Below are 25524 nucleotides of genomic sequence, written 5' to 3'. Positions count from 1 at the left end.
GTCAGAACAAAGAAAATTACTGAAGACAAATAGGGACAAGATACATTAATTTTAAAAATCAATTTAAATCATAGGAAGACCAATGATCCTAACTGTATAGACACCAAACAACCATGTCTCCAAATACATGAAGCAAAAACTAACAAAGCTGAATGAAGTAACTAAATCCATGATCGTAGTTGAGGACTTCAACATCTCCTCTCAGCAACTGATAGAACTACTAGATAGAAAATCAGCAAGGGTAGAGAAGAATGGAATAATGCAATCAATCAAGAAGTTTATATATATATATAGTTTAACACCCCACCCAGCAACAGCCTGATAGACTTTTTCTTTTTTTTTTTTTTTAAGATTTTATTTTTTTGAGAGAGAGGTGAGAGAGAGAAAGAGCACAAGAGGGGGGAGCAGGAGAGGGAGAAGCAGACTCCCCGCTGAGCAGGGAGCCCAATGTGGGACTCGATCCCGGGACTCCAGGATCATGACCTGAGCCGAAGGCAGTCGCTTAACCAACTGAGCCACCCAGGCGCCCTGATAGACTTTTTTTCAAGCACCAATGACAAATTCATCAAAATAGGCCATATCCTCAACCATAAAACAAACCTTAAGAAATTTAAAAGAATTGGAATCATACAGTCTGTTCTCTGACTAAAATGATATTTAGCTAGAAAGCAATACCAGAAATATAACAGGAGAAGTTTGTAAACATGTGGAAATTAAACAACAAATTCCTGTTAAAAAAACATGAATGAAAGAGGAATTTAAACAAAACATGTGATTGAATGAAAATAAAAATATAAATAGGAAAATACCTGAGATGCAGCTACAACTGTGTGAGAAATATTTCTATGGATAGAATCCTACATTAGGAAGGAGGAAAGGTCTCAAATCAGTTTAGGTTCCCACACGAAGAACCTGGGGGCGGGGGGGAAGAACAAAAGAACCCCAAAGAGAGTATAAAGAATAAAGAATAAAAAAAAATAAAGCACAGAGATCAGTGAAATAAAAAATAAAACAATAGGGAAAATCTATTAAATAAAAGTTGGTTCTTCAAAAGAAATCAATAAAATCGACAAACCTCTCTAGCAAGATTGACAACAATAAAAACAAAAAGACACAAATCACCAATATCAGGAATGAAATAAGGTAAATCACCACATTTCCGGCAGTCACTAAAAAAATAATAAGGCAATATGACAAAAAATTTTACGGTGTCCTAAATTTGACAACCTAGAAAAAATACACCAAATTCCTCCAAAACTAAAAACTTACACCTAAACCGAACCAAGGTAAATAGATCTCCTGAGTAAGTCCTATAACTATTCAATAAATCGAATCCATATTTTTTAAGCTCCCCAAATGGAAATCTCCAGCTCCAGCTGGTTTCACTGGAGGATTGTACCAAACATTTAAAGAAAAATTAACACCAATTTTTACAAATTTTACACTATCTATTTCAGAAATAGAAGAGGAAAGGACACTTCCCAGCTCTTTTTATCATGCCAGAATTACTCTGGTACTAAAGTCAGACAGCACAAGAAAATTACAGACCAATATTTCTCAAGAATTTACACATAAAAATTCTGAACAAAAGTATCAGTGAGCCCAATCCAGCAATGTATTAAAAGAACTATCTACCATGACCAAGTGGTATTTATTCCAGGTGTGCAAGACTGGTTAAATATTTAATATATCAATGTAATCCATCATATCCGTAGGTTAAAAAAGAAATCATGTGATCATATCAATTGGCCCAGAAGAAGAATTTACAAAATCCAACACCATTTCAGGATAAAAATATTCAGCAAATTAGGAATAGAGGATAATCACCTCAGTTTAATAAAGAGCATCCTTAAAATAGTCTACAGTCAACATCACACTTAATGGTGAAAGACTGAGTCCTTTCCTCCTAAAATCAGTAAGAATACAAGAATATCTACTCTCAACACTCAGATTCAACATTCCTGGAATTTTAGTTACTAACAATAGGACTAAAAAGGAAATGGAAGGCATACAGTTTGGAAATAAAAGATAAATAAAACTGCCCTATTTGCTGCCAAATGGCTGCAGCAACTCCAGACTTCGTATGTGTATACCACGCTGTCCAGAGCAGAAGGGGTCTTTCTTTACCTTTCAAGTATTTGACTCTGAGTTGTACAGTTGTGGTCAGGAGGATGTCTTCCACTGATGGCTTAGGCCTAGGTTCCTGTCCTTTCCTGGACAGTTTACTTTGGCAAGGATGGGGAAATGATTCGGATATATTTGTGCCAGTCAGGACCCACACTGGAGCTAAGGAGTTACCAGTACCAAACAACTACAGTACTAATATGGATGGATAATTGGGGGAAAAGAGGGGGCTATGCGACACTCCTATTCAGAAGTAAATCCACCTGTGAAAAAGGTGCGTTCAGGTAATGGTAAATGCTATAAAAAATATTCAAGGGTAATGTGACACTGACTGTAGGTAGAACAGGTGCTGTTTTAGATTAAAAAAAAAAAAAAAAAGTGAAGGTAATATGGGAACTGAGGCCTGCCTGCGTAATGAGAAGAAATGGGTCTTGTGAAGAGCTTGGGAAGGACCAATCTAGGCAGACCAGTTACTCGGTCCGCTTGCTTATTTCATTCTCCATCTCCTACACAAAGCTGTGAAGTCGACAAGGTCAGCAACCTTGCTGGCTAACTCCCTGCTGTAAACCTGGCAGAGCCTAGTAAAGATTAGATCCTCAAATACATTTCCTATTGAGGAATGAAGGGGAAGGCAATCTCATGCACAAAGCCTCCTCTGTGAAATGCTTTGGAACTGTCTTGAAGGAATGGAAAAGAGAAAAGCTGTTTAGGCGACCAGGACAGATGAACAAAGGCATGGCACATATAGGAAAGTCTGAGAAATCTCATGTGAGACAGATGGGAATAATGTGGGGTAAAAGGGAGGGAGTTTACAGAGAGTTTTAGAGTGCAGGTAGAATTTAATCTCAGATGGCCTAGGCAATAGGGAAGCATGATTAGTTTTTGAACAATGATGTAAAATATTGAAAAAAAATTTAAATAAGATTATTCTGGAAGGAGTGAGTAGACTGATTAAATTGATAATTGCCATCTTTAATCATCTCTGTGTTGTGTGTGCATAAAAACTAATGGTGTTGAAAGGATACCAAATAAACCAAAATGTAATCTAATAATAATATTTGAATGGTTATTAGGAGTTAACACTATCCTATGTACTTTATATGTACTTATGTAATGCTTGCATAACCTTTTGAGATGAGTATTGTCCCATTTTATAGGCAGTAACTGAGGTACAGAGAGCTAAGAAAATATCCACATTCATTTAGGTAATAGGATGTGATGCTGAGTAGAACTTTATTATTAGCCAATACTCTGCTACCCTTCCATGGTACTGTGGAAATAAAAGCATTTTAGAGTTTTCAAAAGAGCAGGAATGGACAACATTTGGACTCATATACAGAATACTTCAAATTCTGATTCAGCATCCTTAGGGAATAATTGAGCTCTTTTTCCCAAATGTCATCTATTAGCTCTTGAACTATATTCTCCAGGAATTCAATTATAAAAAACAAGGCATAAGAACTTCACTTTTCTGTATATATTTTCATTGTGTTCTTTCCACAAATTCTTTTTTATCTAGAGCCTGAGTTAGATATTTAATATTTTCCCCATTTTTTTTCCTTTTTGCTTTTAGGTATTTTTCACTAACAATCTGTAATGCCTACTCTTTGGGGAATTTTCTTACAATATTTTCTGTTTATTTCAATTTTGTTGAACTCTTAAAATTTCTGAATGTATTTGATTTATACTATAAATACATAATTCTGCTTATAAATAATATGTTTAGGCTGGGAAAACCCACAAAAATTGTTTTAAAACATTCTTTAGAGTTAGAATACTCTAGTAATTCATTACTTCATATATTCAAACAGTACATAGTCAAATAATATTTATGTACTTAATTCAGGAGAACTCATTTCTGTGGTAGTCCAAATTGGTTCTCCACTTCTCCTCACCGAAAACACTCACACCTTTATTCTTTTCACCTCAAAATAATAGAAGTGTTGATCTCCGTTGAATGTATTTCAAGAATATATCTTAAAACATTTTAAAAGCTTTTTTTTACATTTTATATTTTTACTTATATCTAGTATCATTTTCAACTATAAAAAAGTAAATTATTCAGAAAGACATTTTTTAGTGTCTCCTTTCAATGTCGCTCTCTAATGTGGTATGACCTAGCCATAATTTTTTTAAAGGAGGTTAATATTTAGGTACTAATTTTTGATGTTCTGCAAATACCATATTGATTGCACACTAGAATGTTTAATCAGCTTTTCTAAGCACAAGTGCTCTTTATCTTTTCATATTCTGTAAGATGTTTTATTTGTAATTAAAGAGTCAGCTATACTGAAAATCATTGTACTTTGCTCTTTCCAGTATTATTGCATAATTATTGATTGCCGGACTGCTTTTAATTCTCTCTTATTAGCATAGACTACATCATTTAAAAATACTTATTATATTAAAAAATTCCAAAAAAGGTTGCATTATATCTATTAAGTCTTTTTTCTTAATTCCATTTGATATTTTTATATCACTGCTTATCAAAAAACAAATTATATAGCAAATTTGTAGCCTGTTAATGATGTAACTAATGACTAAGCACATTTAAATGTAGAGTGGGTTGAGATATTTGAGGAGCCTCATTCCTACTCTCCATTTAAAAAAATATATTTTTTTTTGTGCCAAAGTGGATCAACAACTATGAAAATAATTTTGCAAAAATTTATTAGGCATACATCTTAATGAAATCAATCATTAAATAACCACTGAAGATATTTTGTGACTTTTTTTCTTCGATGAAAGAATTGACTTGCCACCCCAGAGCATTTGGGTATATCAGAAAAATGACATGCTTTCTCAAAGGATAAATTAACCTGCATGACTAACAATCCATTTGGGGAAACTAAAGCAAATCCTGTTTAGATATTTATTCTTTTTACATATCTTTGCTCTAGCTCATTGATTCATAAGCCTGAGCAGAGTTAAAATAGAAATAGGGACACATTAAGCTTCTCTGAGTCAGTTATTCCATATACCCTTAACTTTAATTGTATTGGTTTGCCCTTCTCCAGCAGTTGTTAAATAGTATAGTATGCAAAACTATTCCTGGTACTATTGACAAATATGTCAAACCTTGTATTCATCAAAACTGATCTCAGTGTTCTGCACCTTGGTATGTACAGTCAGATCTAAGCCTTGAGGTCAGTTTCATGAAATTCTGTAGGAGTCAAAGGACAAGGGCAGTCCTTTGTGGGAGTCAAAGGACAAGGGCAAAAGCATCTGAATCTCAAAGAGAAAAATCAGTTGGTGTGTCCTGACTATTTGAATCCAGCTCTTGTGATCCCATAAAACAGAAATTCATTCAGGTTAGGCCAAGAAAAATGGAACTTATTATAAAGGGGTATATCCGTCTGAGTACAATAAGGAGAAAGAAATCACAGCATCTTGAACAGGAAAATTTTAGAATAAAGAATTATGAAGTTATGAATGGGGAGTAACTGTAAGGATGGAAAGAGAACTCTGCAGGTGACCCTAGGGCTGAGGGAAAGTATGCACTGTAGGACAGGGTTGGAAGAGAGGATTCTAAGGTGAGCCTTAGATTTTGTTGGAGATGGTGTGATTTCAAAACCCTGAAAAATTTGCTAGTTTATGTGTCTGGGCAAGCAGGATCTAATGCCATAGCTGGCCAAAGTTGGTAAGTAGGTGTGTACGGAGGAATGGGGGGGCTTTCTCTCCAGAAACAGGACCTCTGGTATGCACTAAGAGACGGAGCTGGGATACTGCCCTTCCATGTGCACAGATGAGCTGAGCCTAGGGCAGGTGCACAGAGCCTGGGGCATGATGTTCCAGGAGGAAGGTCCATGCAAAGTGGTCGCCAGTGGGCCATAGCTTCAAGGACTATGTGTTCTGGGGCACAACTGGAACAAAGTACCAGCGGATGTTCCTATACACCCACTGTTGACAGAATGTGCAGCAAAAGCAAAAAAAGAAAATACAAAATAAAATGCAGCACCCCAGAATCAGAAGTCTTCTTCCTCCCTCAGTGTCTCTCCCGTGACCCTCTACTGACACAACTTAACGTGTTCGTTGTAATAGAAAAATGTCTGAAGTCCATTCCATTATTGCAGGGCAGGTACTGAAGGGTGAATTTGGAGCTGAGTGGCAGGAAAGTGACAGTTGGCACAAATGAGAATGGGATGAACTTGTAACTGATGCTAGATAATCATAAGGAATTGAATCTGCATTTAGGGACCAGACCTCCTTCTTCTTTCTCTCTCCCTCCTGACTGTGTCTTCTTTCAAGTTATCTCTCAGTAAATCTGCACTTCTCTCCTCTTCTTGGAGTCTTTCTTTACCATTTTAACTTGTATATGGCCATCCCAGTCTCTGTAACTGCACTCTGTATAAGACATTTCAGCTTCAACTTCCACTTTTAACAGATGCATTCTTTCAGGACTTAATGTGCCAAGTCCTGGAAAGAGGGAATCTATTTAGCAAAGTTCATTATTGTTCACAGACTTCATTAAATGTGTAGATTAACTGTCCTTGAGACCACTCCTAGCCTAATTGGTTTTGTGTCTGGGGGTAGGGTTATATGGTATAAAACATGTCTCCCAGGGAAGACAGGTCCCCCTGCAAGTGGTGGGACTGTGGACTCTGATACACAATGACTGATGATGTCTGTATTAGATTTGGGTGATAGACTTACATACATATATATTTTTGACAAAATTTTTCATAGGAAGCAGTCAATTATATTAAGCAGTTTTATATTTTTTGCCTTTTATATATTTTACACACTTATTTATAAGCTCCATTTGTCTAAACAGAAAACAGTATCTCTTTTCACTGGATCACCTTCAATTTTTTCATAAATTCCTTTTTTTTGAACTTAGAAACAAATGGAAATCAAAATGGGTTGTAAAAACATAATTTATAATGGAAGAATTCTGATTCTTTTTGTTAGAGACTTCTGCATTGCTCAAGATCGTTATAGTTTGTTACAGAAGAAAGCCCAACTCAAATCAGTTTAAATAAAAAAAGGAAATTCATTATCTCATGTATCTGAAAACTAATGCTGGATTCCCACACTCAGATAGCGGTACCCATCTTTCTCAACTCCTCCTTCCTCTGCGATGGCTTCATTCTCTGTAGTTTTTTTCTATGTGAACTTAGGTCATTTTTAACACGTGTCAGAGCAATTGCAGGCCATGGTCACTGCCCATAGGAATAGTGGTCAGCAGTAGAAGCCTAGGAGGACAAATGTCGAGTTGCCCATATAAAAGCAGAAGTATAAAATATTTTTTGCTCACTTGGTTTTCCGTGGATTTTTTTGGTTTGTATGTGAATATGTGACCATCTTTTTAACTGAAAGGGAAGTTAATTTACAAATAAATAAATACTCATTATATATCACCTTTCAATAAATTGGATGTACACTTTATACGATCTAAATTGGGTTGGAAACTGTCTGGTTTACTCACTGCCACTTTGTCATCTATTGCAAATATCTTGCACCAGTGGTTTTCAACCAAAGGTAATTTTGCCCCACAATATTCTGTGAATTCAAATTAATTGGAGAAGACCTATCTGAACTGCTATGAAACCTGGATACTTGACTGTTTTTAAAAGATCTATTTAATAATTTTTTAGCACAACACAATCTTAACCAAGTAACTTCAAGATTTTGCTCTAGTGGGTAGAAAATAATTTGAAGTGTGTATGGCAAAAATACCAACCTAAACTGAATAGTACTCATCTAAGACTAAAATTATACAGTTTATAATAAAGATATAATGCAGATTACTGGAAAATTTATCAGGAATTTACAGCAGCTAATTCTCTGAAGTATTTTTCTCTGTAACATAATGCATAATGGTCTCTTGTTTAACAAGTCCCCTTTTTTTCCTTTGGAGAACAAAAATAAAGTTTGATCTAGCTATATCTGTCCAACTTATCACAAATCCTGAAACAGAACTTCATTAGCAACTATGGAAGAACTTTCTTCCCAATATAGAATTTTATAAGTTGATATAAGCTTGGCCGATATACAAAAAAATGAAAAATGATATGGCAAAAATTCCCCTTGCTATATCAATTTCACATATAAAGAAGAAACATCTCAGACAAGTATTGTGTGCTATATACATTAATTGACAGAGGCATCTACTAAGCCTGATGGAACTATGGAAGGTAAAATATTTCAATCATCTTGATGATAATTATCTTAATGGTAATCATTATCGTATAATTTTATTAGAAAGGAAAAAAAGCCTCCAATCTAGATCTTATGATTGTTTAATATAGTGATAAAGCAACAAGTCAGTTCAGGGGAGGACACTTAGTAAGGGATAGACTTGAGTGAGTGAGTAGTTTGGGGCTGGGGAAGGGGGGAGGAAATCCGTGTAGGTTCTGGGCAATTTGTCAAAAATTGACTTAGAAACTAGAAATGAGACATTTATTAAATAAAGCATCCTTATTTCTAGACTAGTCTAGAGGCTCCAATCCTTCCACAATGATAAAGCTTTCCCCAACCAGATTTCTGGGTATGATAATGCTGCCAGACAGGGCCTTATTTATATTTGAAGGCATGTTTATTATACTTGCTTTAGAGTATGTTCAAATAAATAGCTACTGAGTTATAGTTTAAGATAAATAAATGATAAACTATCACAAGAAAATACACATGTAACTAATTAATATACTATTTTGGAGCAGGTATATAAAATAAGTGCCCAATTTAGAAAAGGTATAACAATATATTATTTTGAACATGCATAACTTCTCAAAGGACTAATAATAGCATTTAATTTATTTTTGTAAGAAAGATTTGTTTCCTTTATTATACAAAATAATGTTTTACAACTGAGTTAATGTAGGTACATAAATATTTATATATATCTTCCTAGTATCAGTATAAGGAACCAACCATCCCTCTCTCATGATACAAGAATCCTGTTCAGTCCATATGGGTAGAGTGAGGTGGACAGAGTGGTGTTCAGTCCCCATGTGGCTGGGGGCAGATGGACACCATGCTGTCTAGTCTATATGGTTACTGCGAGGTGAAACAGTGCTGTTCTGTCTGTGTAATTGCAATGAGTTGGATATCTGCTCTCTAGGCTCCCTGGAGAGACACATGAATTAGGCCAAGTCATTCAGAGCATTCTGTTCAGCCATTCACAGTGAATGATTAATAGCTGGGTATGTGACTCAAGCGATATCACTTCAAGTCTTCCTTAGACCTCTTTAATGTTATGAGGGAGAGAGTTCAGTTTTTATGCAGTTGTCATAATAGCATCTGAGTGCAAGCTGCTGCTGACCATGGTTTTTTCTGTATGGAGAGAGGCCAAGTAAGAAAGAAGCCAATACAAAGGAAAGAGGAACCAAAAGATGAAGGAAGAGAGTCACTCTGACCTCATCTGAGCCACTAGAACTAACCATACCTGAAATGTCTGCTGACCTTTTATTTTATTATAAATGGAATTAAATTCCCTTCTGTTACTTGAGCTACTTCCAGTTGAACTTCCATCGTGCATAAATCCTACGGAAGACAACAATGACCATTTAAGATGATCAAAATTTAGACAAAAATCTATTCAATGTGATGTATTCAGTTACTTAATACGTAGCTAAAAGCAACTTCAGGAGAATACAACCTTTTCCCATTGTGTCTACTTCATGTTACGTTTATTCTCTCAGCAAAGATTTATTGGTTGCCTACAATGTCTCTAACATTCCAGTGTTGGTATTGGAGATACAGCACTGAACGTAATTTTCTCACCTTACTTGGTGAACTATTATAGTCGTTAAATAATTTTTGTAGTCTTGCATGCTGCCGCAGATACCCCTCAGCGTGATCATTCCACCCTCAACTTCCAGGAATTTTAGTTACTAAAGGCCCAGACTTCAGTCCCTCTCTAAAACCTGCCTGGGGTTTAAAGAGGCTGCCTTTTTTAAGGTTAGAGCCCCTCTAGCAGCTGTGCTATTGACTGGTTGATGGGGCAGGACAAAGGGCTTGGCATCGCCTCAACCAGGACTAGTCTGAATGGACTCCTGGCTTCCCGAGTTCCTTCTTGGAGTAGCTGAGTCCTCTGTTGTAATCTCGTCATAGCTTGACCTCACTCTTGGCCCGGTCTAGCTAGTCTCACCCCTCAAAGGGGTTGTTCCCAAAATAAACCTCTTGTCAAAAATCTCAGAATCTCAGTGCTTCCCAGGGGATCTGTCCCACAGTAATCACTCAATATAATTATTAGATGTTTTATTTCATATAAAATACTTTAAATTTTAAAAATTTGACTTATTCTGGAATTATCCAGAGAAGTTTGGATGAAATAAAAATGTAAATGTGAAAGGTAACTTGTACAATTTTTAAAAGGAAATATAAGATAATTATTATAAACTTGAGGTACAAAGGATTTCTTAAGAAGACTCCAAAACCACTAACACTAAAATAATTGATTTTCTGATTACATTAACGTAAGAACTGTCTGTTCATCTAGAGATACTATAAAGAAAGTGAAAATAGAAGCCACAACTTGGAAGTATTTCAAACCCTTTTTTTTTTTTTAAGATTTTATTTATTTATTCATGAGAGACAGAGAGAGACAGAGGCAGAGGGAGAAGCAGGCTCCCAAGGAGCAGGGAGCCCGCTGCGGGACTCGATCCCAGGACCCTGGGATCATGACCTGAGCCGAAGGCAGACGCTTAACCGACTGAGCCACCCAGGCGTCCCTCAAACCCTTTTAATAGTAAAGGATTACTACCCACAATACGAACACCTTTACATTAATATTTTTAAAAAGTCAAATGACACATAAGGAAGTAAAAAATAGAAGAACATCAGCCTCTTCTTTGAGTTTAATGGTAAATTATCATATTAAAAAAGTGTTCAACCTCTCTAGTAGTCAGGAAAACACATATTAAAACAAGACTTGATACTGGCTTTCCCAGCTAGTGGTAAAATTTAAGAAGTCTGAAAATTATTAATTTGGTAAAGATGTGTGACAATGAGAATTCTAATAAACAGCTAGTGGGAATGTTTGTCATAGTATGATTACTTTGGAAAACAATTTGGCATTATTTTGCAAATATCTAGTAATTCCATTGCTTCACATTGCAGATCTTTTGTACTTGTGTAATAGGAGCTATATTCATAGAAATTGTTCATACTAGAAAACTAGGCACAGACAAAATGTCTATGAACGGGAAAAGAGGAAATAAACAATGGTAGTCATTCTATGAAAGGTTATATGGCAGAGAAAAAAAATCAACTTCAGCTGCTCAAAACAACATGAACCAACTTTAGAAATTTGTTCAGTGGGAGAAAAAAAAATCCAAGTACAGTATATATTTTTCTAAAGACTAAAAACAAGTACAACTAAACATATCATGAAAACATACATACATATGTGGTAAAAGGAAAGAAAGCAAGGTAATAATAAATAGAAAACCCAGAATAGCCCTAACATTTGATGTAATGACACAGGGTTTGAATAGTGGAAAGGAAATAGGTAGATTCATCTGTATTGATAAATTTTAGTTCTAGAGCTGGGATTTGGGATTCATAGTGCTTGTTTTATTATTTGCTTTATATTTTACATATATGTCATATGTATACTCTTTGGTGAGTATTAATATTACATGATGTCCCTCAAAAGACAGTTGCCCACATAATATGGATATTAATTCAAATAACCATCAACAAATGGTTACGAGAACATCAGGGAAATTTGAACTCTGACTAAACAATGAGTGGGCTTGTTTTTAATTTTTTAGGTGTGTATTATGGTTATTTTTTTAGAGTTCTCTTCTAGAGATATATACTAAAATATTTACATATTAAATGATATAAATGATTAAATGATATAAGGGCTGGGATTTGCACTAACTTAATCTAGATGGTACTATGGCGAAGCAAGACACGTTCAATCATTGTTGAAGTGGGTATTAGAAAAACAAAGATTTATATTATTCTAATTTGGACTATGTTGGGAATTTTCATAATAGAAAAATAGGAAGAAAGAAAAGGAACGTCTTTCCAAATAATTCTTTTATTAAATGACTCTTAACTCTTTGATTCCTTCAAGTGACCATTATTCTGTGTTAAAAAAAAAAAAATTACCTTGGGGTGCCTGAGTGGCTCAGTCTGTTGAGCATCTGACTCTTGGTTTCCACTCAGGTCGTGATCTCAGGGTCATGGGATTGAGCCCCCACTCAGGGTGGAGTCTGCTAGTCCCTCTCCCTCTGCTCCTCTCCCTGGTTTGCGCTCACTCGCTCATGCTCGCTCTCACTCATACTTGCTCTCTCAAATTAAATAAATAAATAAATAAAATCTTTTAGAGAAAATGCTACCTTTACAGAAAAGACAGAATTGGTTTCCTTTCCTAAACCCCCTTTTTGTTAATGCAATCAGTTCAACATAAAACTGCCCAAAATGTCCTAGTTTATGTCAATATTTAATGTCATCATAGTCTACTAAATGTCTTCCATTGAAAAGTCTTTTTGCAAGGGGGTAGAGATTATTTAAAAGAAATCATTTTGGTTATCTCACCTAATTTTTTCAATGGCATGACTTTTTTATAATTTTCACAAACTCTGAAATTTCTAATGGCTCTCATTTTTTTATACCCTCTTTTACCACCCTCCCCTACACTCCCTCTACAAAGACCACCATACATTAGCACTTCTGTTGCCGTGCTCAAACTCTTCTTGCTGTCTTCAGTAACTAGCGAAAAATCATTCTTTCTTAATCTGAAATAAATTCACCTTTCAGGGCCCCTCATCAACAATTAAACTTACCCAGTTCATTCTAGACTATAATGACCATGTTCTTTGTTGAAACACTTTCTACCCTTGTCATTGATAATGCCATACCTACATAAATTTACTTCTAATTCATTGGTCTCTTGTGCTTGGTATTCTTTTCTGACTTTTTTTTTCCAGATTATCTTTTTTTTTTTTTTTTAATTCCAGTATAGATAACATACAGTGTTATATTAGATTCAGGTGTAAAATATTGTGATTCAGCACATCTATACATTACTCAGTGCTCATCAAGATAAGTGTGCTCTGAATCCCCTTCACCTATTTCACCCATTCCCCCACTAACCTCCCGTTTGTTAACTATCTGTTCTCTATAGTTAAGTCTGTTTTTTGGTATGTCTGTTTCTCTTTTTTTTTTTTTTTTCCTTCTTACACTTGTTTTGTTTCTTAAATTCCACATATGAGTGAAATCATATGGTATTTGTCTTTCTCTGACTGGCTTATTTTGCTTACTCTGTAGATCCATCCATGTTGTAAATGGCAAGATTTCATTCCATATTATGGCTGAATAATATTCCAGTGTGTGTGTGTGTGTGTGTGTGTACCACATCTTCTTTATCCGTTCATCTATTGATGGACACTTGGACTGCTTCCATAGTTTGGCTATTATAATTAATGCTACAATAAACATAGGGGTGCATATATCACTTCTTTGGGTAAATACCCAGTAGTGCAGTTACTGGATTGAAAGGTAGTTCTATTTTTAATTTTGGAGGGTACCTAGATACTGTCTTCCACAGTGGCTGTACCAGTTTGCATTTCTACCAACAGTGCACAAGAGTTCCTTTTTCTCTGAATCCTCACCAATGCTTTCTTGTGTTTTTGATTTTAGGCATTCTCACAGGTGTGAGGTGATAATATCATTGTGGATTTGATTTGCATTTCCCTGATGATGAATGATAATGAGCATCTTCTCGTATCTGTTAGCCATTTGGATGTCTTCTTTGGAGAAATGTCTGTTCATATCTTTACCCCATTTTTAATTGGATTATTTGTTTTTTGGGTGTTGAGTTGTATAAGTTCTTTATATATTTGGGATACTAACCCTTTACTGTATATATCATTTGCTAATATCTTCTCCCATTCAGTAGGTTGTCTTTTAGTTTTAATGGTTATTTCCTTTGCTTTGCTTAAGTTTTTTTTTTCTTTTTATGTCATCCCAATAGTTTATTTTGCTTTTATTTCTCTTGCCTCAGGAGACATATCTAGAAGGATACGATCAATGTCAGAGAATGCTACGACCAATGTCAGAGAATGCTACAACCAATGTCAGAGAAATTATTGCCTGTGCTCTCTTCTAGGATTTTTATGGTTTCAGGTCTCACATTTAGGTCCTTAATCCATTTTGAGTTTATTTTTGTGTATGGTATAAGGAAGTGGTCCAGTTTCATTCTTTTGTTCTGACTTCTTTTTTATTTGACTTCAAATGGTTTGAACCCACAGGATTCTCTCCTGCCCCATTTATTTTATCTGCAAAGAAACTTCATCCTGTCCCATGTTTATTATCTAAACACCAATGATTCCAAAATCTATATCTCCAGCTCTGACCTCTCTCTGTTGAAGCCTGAAAGCAGAACTATTAATTACTCTCCCTATATTATTCAGAGTTTGTTCAAAAAAAATATTAACTACTCTAAGCATTTCATACAGGAAATGACTTAATTTGAGGAACTAGAGAATTGTACAACTATTAGCAAGTCTGGGGAAGCCGCAACTAGGGACTAATCAGGATAGGCAGGAAACTCAGAAACTACTATAAATAGTCTCAGTTACCTGCAGCACTGAAATGGATGACCGTCAGGAGGACATCTGGAAGCCACAGGGGAAAATCCTTTATCTGTCATCTCCAATGCCCATGCAGCTACCTGCAGCCCCCACAGAAGAAAATGCCCTCTCCTTCTTATTCATCTTCCAAATCTCCGATAAGAGTGTCTCACTGGCAAAACCAAAACCAGTAACTGTTGACAAATGATTTGGAAAAATGTAGATTCCATGTTTTCAGTCACTGCAGTACACAGGACAATTTAAAAGAGTGGAGATGGTTTTGAGAAAATAAACAATATTAAGATACAACCAAACTTCTTACCTACCAGTCTTGCTGATTTGGTGAATAATAGTACAATGCTTTCAGTTATTCAAGCCAAATTCTAGGGTTTATCATTGATTTTCTTTCTTTGCTATATAACCCTCACCCAATCCATAAGCAAGTCCTATGAATCAGTCTTTAAAACTATACTGTGTCTTCCCTTTTTGCCATCTCCACTGACATCTTCCTTGGCTAGGCCTCCATCATCTCTCACCTGGCTAATTGCTGATTGCAGTAGTCTACTTATTTGTAGCCCATCTTCCACTCTTGTCTACCTACAACACATGTAACCAAAGTGACTTTTAAGAATGTGAATGAGATCATGCTATTGCCCGTAAGAACTTTTTCCATGGTTTCCTGTCCCACCTAGACTGAAACTTCCTCTCTGGAACATTTATACTCCAGTTATTATGCTTACCTCAATCATGATGGTCCAGTCACACTATCATTAATTTTCCTCAAATTTACTGAGTTTATTACACTGACGTGCAATGTTATCCCCCGATATTCATGTGGCATATCATTTTGTCATATCTCAGCTTAATACTCATCTGAGAGGGAATTTATTTCTCAATCTATAATAGCAATTGGAACCTTATTTTGATTCTCTACATAGCATTTGCTGTACTTAAAACTTGTCTTCTTTTAATTGTATGTTGTTCATCTCATCCTCCAGCACTAAGTATCATAAAAGCAAGGATCTTACCTATTTTGTTCACTACCATGGCATAGTTCCTAGAACAATATGTGAAAATAAAAATTACTTGATACTCTGAACAGCTATACACCAAAAAGGTAGACAACTTAGAAAAAATGGAAAAATTCTTAGAAATATACAACTTACCAAAACTGAATCAGGAAGAAATAGAAAATTTGAATAGACCAGTTACTGGAAATGAAATTGAATAACTAATAAAAATCTCCCAAGGAAGGAAAGCCCAGCACCAGATGGCTTCACTGGTATATATATATTTTTTTAAGATTTTTATTTGTTTATTAGAGAGAGAAAATGAGAAAGAGAGAGCACAAGAAGGGGGACAGTCAGAGAGAGAAGCAGACTCCCTGCTGAGCAGGGAGCCCGATGCGGGACTCCATCCTGGGACTCCAGGATCATGACCTGAGCCGAAGGCAGTCACTTAACCAACTGAACCACCCAGGTGCCCTTTAACAAACATTTAAAGAAGAATTAACACCAATCCTTCTCACACTCTTCCAAAACATTAAAAAGGAGGACACTCCCAAACTCATTTAAAAGATAAGCATTATGCTGATATCAAAGCCAGAAAATAAGTATTAGAAAAGAAAACTATAGGCCAATATCCTGATGAATATAAATGCAAAAATTATCAATAAAATACTAGCAAACCAAATTCAGCACACAGAAAGGATCATTCACCATGATTAAGTGGGATTTATCCCTGGGATACAAGGAAGATTTAACATAGGCAAATCAATCAATGTGATACATAAACTTTACAGAATGAAAGAAAAGAATCCTATCACCTCAGTAGATGAAGAGAAAGCATTTGGCTAAATTCAACCTTTGTTCATGATAACAAATGGGGAAAGGGAACCCTGTGCAAAGTTGGTGGAATTGTAAATTGGCGCAACAGCTGTGGAAAACAATATGGAGGATAATCAAAAAACAAAAAATAGAAATACCACGTGATCTGGCAATTCCACTTCTGAGAATATATCCAAAGGATATGAAATACTATGTGAAAGAGACATTTGCAGCCCCTGTGCAGAGCAGCATTACTTACAGGAGGCACACACACACTAGAATTTTATTCGGCCATAAAAAATGAAGAACTCCTACCATTTGCAACAACATGGATGGACCTTGAAGGGATTATGCTAACTAAAATAAGACAGAGAAAGTCAAATACTGTATAATCTCACATGCAGAATCTTAAAAACAAAGAAAAAAAAGAAAGAAACCCAGGAGAAGATATAAGACTTGTGGTTACCAGAGATGGAGGGTGGGGAGAGGGAAATGAAGGAAAGTGGTGAAAAGGTATAAACTTCCATGTATAAGAAAAATGAGTACTAGGGGTGTAATGTATGACATGATGACTACAGCTGACACTGCTGTGTGATATAAAGGGAAGTTGTTAAACCCTAAGAGTTCTTATCACAAGGAGAAAAAATTTGTCTTCTTTTCTTCTTTCTTTTCTTTTTATTCTATTTATATGAGAAGGTGGACGTTACCTGAACCTGTTGCAGTAATCATTTCACAATATATGCACATCAAACCATACTGTACACTTAACCTTATACAGTGATATATGTCAATCATTTTTCAATAAAACTGGAAATAATTGCTCAATAAAAATGTTAAATGACTGGCCACTCAAGCATACGATGTGATAATTATATTTTTTAAGGTAATCGTAATGTTTCTTATGTCATTACATTTTACTGAATACAATAGTTTTTTTTTATTCTTATGTTAATCCCCATACATTACATCATTAGTTTTAGATGAAGTGTTCCATGATTCATTGTTTGCGTATAACACCCAGTGCTCCATGCAGAATGTGCCCTCCTCAATACCCACCACCAGGCTAACCCATCCTCCCACCCCCCTCCCCTCTAGAACCCTGTTTGTTTTTCAGCGAATACAATAGTTTTAATGCCGTATTTGACCAGTGACTCTTTCTAAGTAACCATGCCTTGTTGAATGCCTCTGCTAAGGAGTCCTTAGGCTATTGTCTCATTCCTCAGCATATCTCATTTCTTTACATAAATACTGGTAAATATTTTCAACTAAATGAATTAACCAAATACTATTATATGGAGTATATAAGATGACATAATTGTATTTCTATCATTATTTTATAAAAGTAAAATATTGTGGGAAAAATATTAAATCAAAATTGCTACTAATGCTCATTAATCCTGAGATATTGATTTTGCTGAGAAAGTCAATGGAATATTATTTCATATTCCATTAAAATTTTCCCCATATTAGAGGCGCCTGAGTAGTGCAGTCGGTTAAGGGTCTGACTCTTGGTTTCTGCTCAGGTTTAGAACTCAGGGTTGTGAGATCAAGTCCCCAAGTCTAACTACATGCTCAGTGCAGAGTCTGTTGGGATTCTCTCTCCCTTTCCCTCTGTCCCTCTGCACCGCTCACTCTGTTTCTCTGTATTTCTGAAATAAATAAATGAATCTTTAAAAAAAATAAATTCGGACACTTTAAAAATAAAGGACACTTTATTTTTTTAAATTTTTTATTGTTATGTTAACCCCCATACATTACATCATTAGTTTTAGATGTAGTGTTCCATGATTCATTGTTTGTACATAACACCCAGTGCTCCATGCAGAATGTGCCCTCCTCAATACCCACCACCAGGCCAACCCATCTTCCCGACCCACTACCCTCTAGAACCCTCAGTTTGTTTTTCAGAGTCCATCATCTCTCATGGTTCGTCTCCCTCTCTGATGTCCCCCCCTTCATTCTTCCCCTCCTGCTATCTTCTTCTTTTTTTTTTTTCTTAACATATATTGCATTATTTGTTTCAGAGGTACAGATCTGAGATTCAACAGTCTTGCAAGATTCACAGTGCTTACCATAGCACATACCCTCCCCAGTGTCCATCACCCAGCCATTCCATCCCTCCCATCCCACCCCCAACTCCAGCAACCCTCAGTTTGTTTCCTGAGATTAAGAATACCTTGTGTCAGTGAGGTCATATGATACATGTCTTTCTCTGTTTGACTTTTTTCGCTCAGCATAATACCCTCCAGTTCCATCCACGTCGTTGCAAATGGCAAGATCTAATTCCTTTAATGGCTGCATAATATTCCATTGTATATATATACCATATCTTCTAATAAAGGACACTTTAATGACAAAACTAAAAGAAGGTATAAATCTTAAAACTTCACTAACAGTTGAGTCAGAGATCTGCCAGTTGTGGTTTTGATATGTTAACTAAAGTTTTTTTAAAATGTGACTGGTATAGGGGTGCCTAGGTGGCTCAGGTCATGATCTCAGGGTTCTAGGATGGAGCCCGATGTCGGGTTCCCTGCTTCTCCCTCTCCATCTGCCCCTCCCTGACACTCATGTTTGGTCTCTCTCTCTCTCTCTCTCAAATAAATAAATAAATAACCTTTAAAAAAAAGTGGTATAATCAAGGTAGGAGCTGAACGGTCACTTTAGACCAAGGTGGTAGAAATGGGGGTGTTGACAAGCAATCAAATTATGCATATGTTTTGAAAACATCACTGAAAGAATTTGCTTTTAGATGGATTTGGGGTGTGAATGAAGGAAAGTAATCAGGATTTGGGGCCCAAATGGGAAGACTATATGGAGAAGATGATGCAGGATTAGGTAGAGGGCAGGTGTATCAGGAGCTCAGTGTTAAGCTTAAGACATGTTAAGTTTGAGATGCTTATTGGACTAATAAGTGGAAATATGAAATAGGCCAGTGACAGAGATCTGAAGTTCTGGGGAGCTTTCTGGAATGGAGATACATAAATCAGATACATAGGCAGTCAGAAAAGCAGATAAATAGATGGACAGATTATAATACTATTAAATATAATTAGATGCCCTATTCATAGTCGAACATTTGGAGGTCAGTGAGATGAGAAGGAAAGCAAATGAGACACTGCAGTAAGAAAGGCAAAAAAGAAAAACTAGTCCACAGTGATATTGTGGAATTCCAGAGAAGAAAGTGCTTCCAAAAAAAATAATCCTCACTATCAAATAATGCTAGTAAATCACCTAAGATCGGGGGCAAATACAAGCAGGTAGGTCAAACATGGTTGAGGGAACTTCAGGTTCTCCCCTGAGAGTTTCTATTTGATTTTGGAATAGAAAGCAAAGTCATCAGCTGAGTGAGGAGAGAGAAAGTTTTAGGCTTTCACTGTAAATTTCCAATCGTAATGCCTTTCACTTAGCAGGTACTCAATATTTGTTCCCTTTGTAACTGACAAAAAAAGAGAGAGAGTAGATAAGGATTGGAGACCCTACTCTAGTCCCTACTGTGTTAAGTGAGTCACTCCCACCACTCTGGAGTTTTTCTCCTTAGTAAAGTTAAGCTTAGCAGAAGGAAACAAGCTCTTATTGATAGAATTTGTGTAAAGAAATTAGGAAATGAGTCTTGAAAATTTAGTGCCTTTGTTCCAAATATAATTTATGTAATTTTAAGTTTACATACTTTAATATTTCATTTTAGTAAACTTATCCCTGAAAACGTAATAGCTCTCCAGAGCTGAAACAGGTGGCTCCAGGCATCGCTGTGTCTACTCCTAAGTTTTAGTAAGCATTAAATAAAATAATGTACGAGCGAGAGTTTAAATTTGTTCAACAGCAATATAAATGTCAAGCATTATTATTTTGAGATGTTCAGAGAAAGAAAAGCCAAAGATACAGTTCCTGCTTCATTTGTGTTAGAATTCACCATGTGTTCTCAGAGAGTGATTAAGAAGTTAATTAACAAGTTAAATTTCCACATAGGTGAGACAGAGAAAAGACTGACCATGAAAATGAACATTTTAACATTTTTTTCACTCAAGGTCTAAAAGGTTGATCAATTTAATCTCTGTCTTGTAACTTGGCTACTTAAATAATGCCTTTCTTGGTGGATAGAAGGACGAGCTACAATACTTCTAAAAGATTGTCTTAAGTTATGAGTCAGTTTTACCTATTTGTTTATTTATTTAATTTTGTTTTTATTAAGGAGGCTCCGCACCCAACATGGGGCTTGAACCCACCACCCCAACATCAAGAGTTGCGTGCTCTACCGACTAAGTCAGCCAGGTACCCCATGAGTCTGTTATTTTTAGAATATTGAGTACATTCAATATTAAGACTCTTTTTAATTTGGTAAGAAGTAATATGGTGGAAAAGAATGAATCAGTAAAACTTCAAAGTGACATTTTTTCAGTGTGCCTAAGATAGTAACCCATTTTAGTGAATACCCTGTATATTACTGTCAGTTTGTGGTTCATGTGTTAGTTACTTATACATGTGGCTTTAGTTTCAGAATTTTTAAATGTATTTACACTATTTTTAAAGGGAATATTTATTGGTAGTGTAACCTCTCATAAAATGCACCCTTAAAAAATTCCTATGAAGAGATTGAAGGTTCTTAGAGTACCTGGTTTTGATATACAGATTGTAGCTGGAAGACATGGTATCCACTGTACCATAAACTTTTCAAGCAGGACTAAAGAGAACCTTAAAAATATCTCATTATTTTCCCTCTTCATTTTTTTACCCCACCCCACAAGTTCGAGAGAGGTAAGTGTAGAGAAAAAGAAATTTAGAGGAACTCAGGGTCACATTCATGTACAAATCATTACTAATATGCAAATGATTTAGTAACAGAATATGGTTTTTCTAAAACAAATTATATTTTTACCCTATTTTTAAGCCCAGTTTTTTTTTTAAATTAAGTTAGTAATTCCTTGACCTATCAATCACTTTTGTTATTGATGTTGGGGTTTATTTTTCTCTGTCAGTGTGCTTCCCTGTCACATTCAGAATCAGTCTGGTGATTTCTCACTGCCTATAGAGTTTTTTAAATGCAATGGTAACATAAAATGCATTGTACCTCTACCCACTTAAAAAAAAAAAGGGAAAGAAGCAATAACTCAGTAATTTCTCAGAAATTAAAAAAAGAAAATGAAAAATTTTCACCTCTTTCAAAAGTCAAGGTGCCCTTAAAAGTAGAGTTTGAGAGCAATCATATTTGCGGTGCTCCACATCCAATGTTACGTTTAAAACTTCTTTTAGTTCTGGGGCACCTGGGTGGCTCAGTTGTTAAGCGTCTGCCTTCAACTCAGGTCATGATCCCAGAGTCCTGGGATCGAGCCCCGCATCGGGCTCCCTGCTCGGCGGGAAGCCTGCTTCTCCCTCTCCCACTCCCCCTGTTTGTGTTCCCTCTCTCACTGTGTTTCTCTCTGTCAAATAAATAAATAAAATCTTAAAAAATAAATAAATAAAAAAAAATAAAACTTCTTTTAGTTCTAAAAGAAAACCTATTTGTGTTATGTTTCCAGCATAAGGAAAATGCTGTCTCAAATTTCTTAGCAAAATGTGCAAGGAATTGATGTTAATCATATCAAAAATTCAATCAGGGCGCCTGGGTGGCTCAGTCGGTTAAGCGACTGCCTTCGGCTCAGGTCATGATCCTGGAGTCCCGGGATCGAGTCCCGCATCGGGCTTCCTGCTTGGCAGGGAGTCTGCTTCTCCCACTCCCCCTGCTTGTGTTCCCTCTCTCGCTGTGTCTTTCTCTGTCAAATAAATAAATAAAATCTTTAAAAAAAAAAAAATTCAATCATCCATGAGAGAATTTTCACACATGTAACTCAAAGGCAGTGTTAATGAAGAGTCTTGCTACCTGTTTTCTGACAGGCACATCTCCATACAGTAGAAATTCTGTTGTCAGAGGGCATAACAGGGTCAGTGTTCAGGATTATATTGGTATACCTTATTGGAGGATAGTTAACCTTTCCACCATTTTATAATATACACATTTTTAAAGTTTAGTTTATTTTCTTTTCAATAGTGCTTTTTTTTGTATTGACCTCACTGCACCATTTCTATGATTTGGGGTGAGAATTTTCCTCTCAATTTTATTTTATTTTTTTATTTTATTTATTATTTTTTTAAGATTTTATTTATTTATTTGAGACAGAGAGAGTGAGAGAGAGAGAGAGAGCACATGAGAGGGGGGAGGGTCAGAGGGAGAAGCAGACTCCCCACTGAGCAGGGAGCCTGATGCGGGACTTGATCCCGGGACTCCAGGATCATGACCTGAGCCGAAGGCAGTCGCCCAACCAACTGAGCCACCCAGGCGCCCTCAATTTTATTTTTATTTTACCACTTAAATTGGTTTAAAAGGCAAATCTTAGCAGGTTATACTAATTTAAACAAAATAATAACCTATCAGAGATTTTTAGCTTTTCTTTTTGTGCCATAGACTAAGTTCTCAGAATGACGTTTTGAAATTCATGAAACGAAAGATTTAGGATTATAAACAGAACCAATTATATTGAAATATTACTTAAATACTTTCTGAAAGTTACATGACTTTAACAACACATTAAATAAGACCTGGCAATATGTAAAAAAACAGAGCAGTGATGAGCAGACACAGTAATTTGTGATATCACCAACTGTAATGTGGTTTTAAAATATCCCTGATTTTGGACGCCTGGGTGGCTCAGTCGGTTAAGCGTCTCCCTTTGGCTCAGGTCGGAATCCCAGGGTCCTGGGATGGAGTCCCCCATCGGGCTCCCTGCTCAGCCGGGAGTCTGCTGCTTCTTCTGCCCCTCCTCCTGCTCGTGTGTCCACGTGCTCTCTCTCAAAAATAAATAAATATATTTTTTTAAAAAGTTAAAAAGAAATCTCTGATTTCTATTAATGATTAAATTATAGCTAGTGCTGCTACTACTACTGTTGCCTACTTTCATAATTGAAGGAAATGCTCAATTTCAGGGGGAGGCTAATGGAAATGAAGATGTAATTTTCCCCAGACAAGTTTACACGGCCCTTGAAATCTATTTATGTATGCTGGGATTGGTGGATGTGAGCTTATGAACCACTGATGTAGAATTTTATTAAAAAGTGCCTTTTCATGTAATAGCTGCAATTTAGAGTATCTTATACTAAATCATTTAGTCTTTTAGTTTCCTTTTATAGCGGATGCAGCTTTAATTCCTTCCTTTTTTTTTCCCCCTTCTCATTCCTTTAACTAGTAAAATGTTTGACTCAACTGGAAAACTCTGAATGCTAGTTGAGTGGCCAGTTGGAAAGGGAGCAAAAATGTTCTCATTTTCTTCACTTTACATAGCCTGAACGGCACATAATAGGGGAGGAGACTATCGCTTGGATTCCCTACTGCGTACCAGTTACATGTCTGCTTAGCTTTTCATTTTACAAAGTTCTACAATTTCCCCAGACTAGCTGTGCCATGAAAATTTGCTTTTAAAAGCCTGAATCCTTACATGCAAGTATGAATAAACACCTTGTTAAAAGAAGAGAAAAATAAGGCTCCCCACTTCATTTAGTTTGATGAGATATTTTGAAGACAGTATATCAGAAAAAAGCTAAGATGCTAAGAATTTAAATCATTTGGTTCTAAACCACAATTATTATGCAGTTAAAACTCAATCTGATTTTCTGAAATTCAATCTAGGGACTCATGCTCATATTATGTAAAAGATTTTCTAAAATATTTCCTCAAATTATAAATATTTTAGTGAAACTGTGTATTTTCTTCCTTCTCCAACAAATGATCACCACTTGTTATCTATATGGTATCAAAAGCCTCATATATCATGATATCATGATTTCCATTTGTCATTATGAAGAACAGAATTATAATGATTAGCCAAAATGATTCCATAAGAAACTCCATTCTATTCCTTAATTGCATATAACTTATGTGCTCTGGCTGTTTCAAAGGGAATCATGGAAATGTTTGTAATTTTTGTCCATACTAGGGAAGTCCCAGATAAAAGAACCTGTTTTTCTACAGTGCACATTTTTAATGTGCTCATTCACTTGAATGTTTCATACAATTAATATTATAACATGTTGGAACTGAAAACATAATATGAAAAATAAGATAGGAAAGTGAAATAAAATACTGTGATAGTAGAATCAACAGTTCAAGATATAGACTCTCCTAATATCTGATAGAGTAGTGATCCCAAGGTTTGAAATAGGACGTACTGCTTGTTCATGTAATTGAGACCTTCACATGAAAATAGTTTCAACGATTAGTTTTTGGAAACCTAGACTGAAGACAGAGTATCAGTTGATTGGTGATTTGAAAAAGGAATTTGAAATGATGTTGCCTTTGAAAAGCTTGAGAATATTTATGGACTCATTTACTCAGCAATAATTGTGGCAGACCTACTATGTGACTCTTAGTGCTGAGAATACAGAGCAAAGGGTAAAATAGATAACATTACTTCTCTCTCAGAGCCGACGTTCTAGTAACACATAAAAACAATAAACAGGCAATAAACATAATATTAGCTATTGGTAAGAACTATGAAGAGTAAAATAAGTTAAGCAGGATATGGGATAGAAAGTAAAGTACAATGGTGTTTTAAATAATATTGCCAGTCTCTGGGAGAATGGCTCTTGAGTGGAGATTTGAATGAGAAAAGCCATGGGAATATCTGGGAGAAACAAGTTCGTGGATGCCTTAAAAAATCTATCCATAGATTCAAGGCTGAAGGAGCAGCAGATCAAGAGCCCTGAAATATCAATATGTTTAGTGTGCCAAGGATTGGCCAGAAGGCCATTTTGGCTTGAGCCGAGTGAGAGAGCAGAAATATGGGAAATGGGGTAAGGACTTGATGAGTATCCTGAGGACGTTGGGTTTTATTCTAAGGGCAGCAGACACAATTGGAGGCTTCTGAGCAGGGAGTCATTTTGGTCATTCTTTCATAAATGTATGTGTGAGGCACCATACTTGGTAAAACAAATAAGACATAAATCCTTCCCATCAATTAAGGGAGCATGAGAAGGTAAACAGACACACTGAACAAGTAAATGCTATGGAATATTCCAGT

At 35.9% G+C, this 25524-nt stretch overlaps 1 pseudogene; it reads left to right on the top strand.

The window, feature by feature from the left end:
* Positions 1 to 2356: 2356 nt before the first annotated feature.
* The window catches only part of LOC118021287, a 66084-nt pseudogene continuing 42916 nt past the window's right edge, over positions 2357 to 25524 (top strand).

This window comes from Mirounga leonina, unplaced genomic scaffold (genome assembly GCF_011800145.1).
Source record: "Mirounga leonina isolate KUSES-001 unplaced genomic scaffold, KU_Mleo_1.0 Mir_174, whole genome shotgun sequence".
NCBI classification, from domain to species: domain Eukaryota; kingdom Metazoa; phylum Chordata; class Mammalia; order Carnivora; family Phocidae; genus Mirounga; species Mirounga leonina.
The sequence above is the reverse complement of the archived record's forward strand: the minus strand, read 5'-3'. Positions and strand labels throughout refer to the sequence as shown.